Source organism: Euphorbia lathyris, chromosome 8 (assembly GCF_963576675.1).
Source record: "Euphorbia lathyris chromosome 8, ddEupLath1.1, whole genome shotgun sequence".
Classification (NCBI taxonomy): Eukaryota; Viridiplantae; Streptophyta; class Magnoliopsida; order Malpighiales; family Euphorbiaceae; genus Euphorbia; species Euphorbia lathyris.
Genome location: NC_088917.1, coordinates 6334883 through 6340882, shown reverse-complemented (window position 1 = coordinate 6340882; position 6000 = coordinate 6334883).

Below are 6000 nucleotides of genomic sequence, written 5' to 3'. Positions count from 1 at the left end.
ATACATCAACTAAGAAGCATGTAATATACCGAAAAATACAAAATTGATTTTAAAATGAAAACATAATTTACAGAGACAATCCAACTGACACCACATTGATATGAAAATCATTTTTCTTGCATTTATATCATATATAACTATAGGGAATATATATATATATATATATATATATATATATAAGATAACATGACTTTGACACGAAACATGAAATTGCCATAACAACATGGAATTGAGGAATGAACATAAATTAACATAAAACCCAGATGAACAGAGAACAAAAAGAACGGAACTTTACCACGAGTAGAATCATTTGGAAGAATTTGTTCTTCAATTTCAATTTCCTCCTGTTTTACACGAGAAGGATACTGAACAATGGAGGGGCTTGCTTTTGCTTCTAATGGAGTTTTCACTTCCTTCCCTGCATTACAAAAACATTGAAAATATTATTTCTAAAACATAACTTCCATAGAATAGTCTTCAAATAAGAACAGACACAAAAACTCTATTAAAGAAGTGTGTCCAAAAGACATTAAAGTTTAGAGCTTGTGCAGTGATGCTCTCTTATTTTATATCAATAAACTCCCGGATCCGATCATAAATAGTAAATACCACTGTAAAGATGATGTGACAAGTCAAATAAAAGTGACACTCGTCAAGTTATCAACACATCAGAAAACAAATAAAATTTATTCCCTGAGGTGGAGACAGGGCCTAGAGGATGGTTCTGGCCCCATTTGTCTCCAGCTAAATACATAAGGGTCTCTAGAGATGATCAATACATAAGGGTCTCTAGAGACCGGGCCTGGAGGATGGTTCTAGCCCCGAAATTACTTAAAGTCATTTATTAATTCCTTTAACTTACACTTAAATCTATTCAACACAAAGATATTGACTCTGATGATCAATAACAATATGGAATTGATAAATGAACAACAAGAACTGAACTTTACCACAAGTAGAATCTTCTAGAGCAGTAGGTCGAGCATATTCATTCTCACATGTAAAACAGTCAAAAACCATAACATTAAAAATGAGATCTCCTTTATATCTGAAAACCAAAAATTCCCCAATTTTCAACCCCTTTTCCGCTTCTTAGCATAGCTTTCTCACATATTTGTCCGTTCAAGTACTTCGAGAAAGCAATTGGAATTAACTGCAAAAACACAAAATTAATTAAAATGATAATCTATTGTGTAACGACCCGGTCCGGAGTGGGTGGCGCCGGGGTAAGAAGGCCTGAGCAAGGAGCGGCCCTAAGGGATGACGATGGGGGCAGGAATGAACTGAATCCCACGTCGGAAATGGAGAGAAAGTGATTGGGGCTTATTAGTAAGATGTGAATCTAATACATGCAGACGCGTTTTAAAGCCGTGAGGCCCAATGGGTTGGAATTGGGCCAGAGCGGACAATATCTACATGGTATTGGATCAGGGTGTTACAATTGGTATCAGAGCCGACTCTCCACGTACGATGTGTGGTTCGGGGACGAACCAGGCGGAAGCTGGTGGGCCTGTAACGACCCGGTCCGGAGTGGGTGGCGCTGGGGTAAGAAGGCCTGAGCAAGGAGCGGCCCTAAGGGATGGCGATGGGGCAGGAATGAACTGAATCCCACGTCGGAAATGGAGAGGAAGTGATTGAGGTTTATTAGTAAGATGTGAATCCAATACATGCAGACGCGTTTTAAAGCCGTGAGGCCCAATGGGTTGGAATTGGGCCAGATCGGACAATATCTACATGGTATTGGATCAGGGTGTTACATCTATTCCTCAACGTGCTGCTTGTGAGAAGGAATATCTCCTTTTAATGCTATAGAAGAGGACGAGATTGAAATTCAAGAACAGAATCTTCCAAAAGATTCTAGTAGTGGTAAAATTTGTTTCTTTATATTCATTTCTCAATTCCATACTGTTATTGATCATCTCAATCTATTTCTTGAACTTTGTCCAGAAACCCGATTGGTTTCCAAACCTTAATAATGTTTTATTAGTCCCATTAATTTTTTTTAATGCACCTATCACTTTAACAAAGTTTTGTAGCTCAATAGGTCATATTAAGTAAGCTTGGTTGGCAATTAGATCATTTTAAGTAAGTTCAGGGGTTGATAACTTTAAGTAAGCTCGTGTGCTAATGATATATCTCCAAAATTCATAGGACAATCAGGTTCTTAGAACAAATTCTAAAAACTCAAGAACCCTTTCAAATTTCACACAAAGTCATTTGTTTGATCTTCCAAGTTGGTCATAAAAGCAGATTGCTCCCGGAATTTTGAAAACAGCCGATTGTGTAAACTGATTTATTAGTCCTCTGAACTTATTAAAGATAACCTATTAGTTCCGTGAACTTGCTTAAAATGATATATGTTTTGGTTCGTCCAAATCTTCACTTAATCTGTCATGTAGGAACTAAGAGATTAATACGTCACTATAAGCAAGATAAAGGAAATTAATTGGTCCTTCTCAAAGTTCGAGGGTTATTAAAATTTTCTGGTTAAGTTTTGGGGTTAAGGACGTATTAGGCCTCCAAATTAGCATTTGGAACTTGGTAACTAAAGTTTGTTTTATGTCAAATGCATTTGGAACCAGGTGGCAACCACACGGCACATATCAGTCATTTTAAACAGTCGGGATTAATCTATGTTGAATGGACACTCTCCTTTAACATCCTTTTTATGTTTCGTGTTTGTGTCAGTGTCATTTGTAGGCTATTTTAGAAATAACGTTTCCGGTGTCCATTTCAGTAATATAGGGAAGGAAGTGAAAACTAGAGAAGAAAAAGCTAGCTCCTCTACTCTTGAACATCCTCATTGTGTAATTGAACTCTCAGGGACAGCTTCATAAAAACTGAATTGGTAACTATTCTCTTATATGCATTACACATTTTTTTTTTCAAACAAGCTAATTATTTGTGTTGAATAATTAGGAAACATGGTCTATATGGTCGAAGTTGTTCAATGATTCTTCAGGATGAAGAAGGGAAATGTTGGCCATCAGAACTAAAGTTCAGAAGTTCAAATGGTAAAACTTTAGTTAGAGATGCTTGGAAATCCTTCCGCGTTGCTCATAAGCTTGAGATTGGAGATTCCATCATTGTTGAGCTTGCTAAAAATGGCCAGATACCTGTTCTCAAACTAACAAGTAAGTTTTCAAACCACAGAATTCACTTAATGTGTCACATTAGGTTGCAATCGGGCAACAACTCACGGAGTTTTTTAAGCTGCAACTCAACGGAGTTTCAGCAACTCGTTTCCCATCTCTGACTCACTCCCGACTTGCTTTGTCGGATTTGACCCCAAATGACTAAAAAACACCTGAGAAACACCAACCACGAGAAAAACTTAAATATGATACAAAAGCAACAAAATACATCCAGAAGTTATGAAGGAAGCGGAAAAATCTCATGCTGCTACTGAGGCTTCCAACCTTGAAAAATCTCAGCCAGTGAGTATTAATATTAACCCAATATAGTAATTTGGTTAATGCTCGCTGATGATTTATTCATATTCGAAATCAATGGCAGGAAAATCATGAAGAAGTAGCAAAAGAATCTGGCTACAGTGACAGTATGTTCATTTCTTTCCTATATTATGCATTTTTTAGTGGAATTGTATATGGAATAAACGTATATTAAGCTACTGATCAATTCCATTTTTACTGTTTTAGCTCCGGATCTTTTATATCTTAATTGTGTTTTGTGTTTTCTATAGTTTAGCAGCCATTCTTTTTGGCGGAAATAACATCTTACTGTTGCTTGAAGTCTAGACTGGTTGTTACTTCCTACTCTATTATTTGGAAAAATAACATTTTTAAGTCCTTAATCTTTATATTTTTTTGTTGATTTGAGCGCTTGATCTTTTCGATAAAGTTGTTACAGTTTATCTATATAGCCATATTAGATATATAAAAGCTTCTTGAAGGGCTTAATCAATGAAAATTGAAAAGATACCAGAATGCTTTTTTCCTAATTGTTTCATCAAATCCTCTCGAATTATTGTTTCCAAGCAGTACATACCTGAAAGATTTGCGAGGCTGCAGTTTGGAAACATAAAGTGTTGCAAGGTGATTCTGATAGACAGAGAGGGAAGATCTTGGCCAGCAAATTTCCAGCAAAAAGATTCAGATGATGAAGCTTATACAGGAGATGGTTGGAATGAGTTCCAAATTGCTAATAATCTTGAGGAGGGGGATTCTTTTGTTTTCGAGTTCATTGAAAAGGTGAAAACACCTGCACTCAAAATGTATGGTAAGTTAAGTTTATCAATAAGGCGAACAATACTCATACCTATTATTATTTTTATATATACATATATATTCGTGTCATGTTCAATATATTCATGTAATATTTTAGATTACTTGTATTTTCTTTTTATTTACACTGTCTTTCTATGTAACAACCCTATGTGGAGTGTGTGTGGCTGAGATAGATGGTCTAAGCAAGGAGCGCCCTAAGGAATGATAATTTTTTTTATCACACATAGATATTTGACTTTAATATTATGTCAAGAAACTATTTAGCTCAAATGATAGTTTTTATTTTTATCTCTACTATATAACTAATAATGCTATATTGCAGAGTTCAAAACAAACCATAACATCGGAACGAATCAGGAAACTGCTTCATCCATGGAGAAACCTTATTTCTATATCATGGTTTTTGCTTCTGCCTTTAGAAACCGTCAAATTGTGAGTACATACTAACCCAAATCATAATAATTGCATCAATAATGATAGGTAATTGAAGTTTGGGGTTCATTTCACAAACATCATTGTTCAAAACTTCACTAGCTATTGCTGCAATTTTCCCCAACAATAATTTTTTTGTTTTTCACACTTTAAGTAAAAATTTTGCAGAGAATTCCAAGAAATTTTGCATGGGATAATGGTCTTGCTACTAGCATATGTTCAGAAATAACCATTAAGAATGAATTCGGAAATTCATGGCAAGTGAAAACAAAGATGAATAAATTTGGTGAAGTTTTTATTAAAGATGGGTGGATTGAATTTGCCGAAGAAAATGGAATAAAAGAGAGAGATGTTTTCATGTTGGAGCTTGTGAAGGAAGAAGGAAAAACAACTTTGATAAATTATTATGGTAAATTTCTAAATCCGAATTTATTTCTGAATTATAGTGCTATTAATATTGTAACCTAACTTCATTTCTTGACCGAAAACTCGAACTTCTATTATAATATTAAAGTCAAAAAGAAAAAAAGAATTCATTAAAAATGAACAAAATGATAATCTGAACAAAAATCCGTTAATGACTATGTATCCATATCATTTTAAATTATGGTTGAATACTTGTTTTAGGCTGACTATAATTTGTTTTTTGTATTTTTTTTACTAGGGTAAATAAGGAATTAAAATATTGAACATAACAAAAGTTAAAGACTTTATAATGTATTATTAAAATACGAGGACTAAACAACATATTAGATTAAAATGTAGGAACTAATAATTTATTTATCTTTTTTTTATTATGTCTTAATACGTACCTATTTTACCAACCTTTTTTTTCTTTACTTTATCTATTTATATATATTGGATAATTTACGTACTATTATTTATAGTTACATGGATAAAAATAAAGAGTAGTTAAAAAAAGAGAGGTAATGATGCACTCAAACATGTCATGACATAATTTCATTTATTTTTAATGGATCTTTATTGATTTTAACTTTAATATTTATAGTAATGTAAAGTTTTAGAATTTTTATGTGTAGAGATGAAGTTTAAGGACTATAATGTTGTTAATGGATTTTTATGTTAATAATGTGTATAAATGAAAGGGAAATTTGCATATAAATTCACTTTTAAAAAACTATCTACAATTGTGTCAAGTAATTATTTTGAATTATGTTAAACTACTAAAATCAGCACTTTTAATATATATTTTAAGGATTAGAATTTATAAATTAGGAGTTTAGAATATATTTTCTATCCTTTATGATTTATGAATTGGGGTCTAGAATGTTTAAATCATGGTGTAAAATTATAATATATA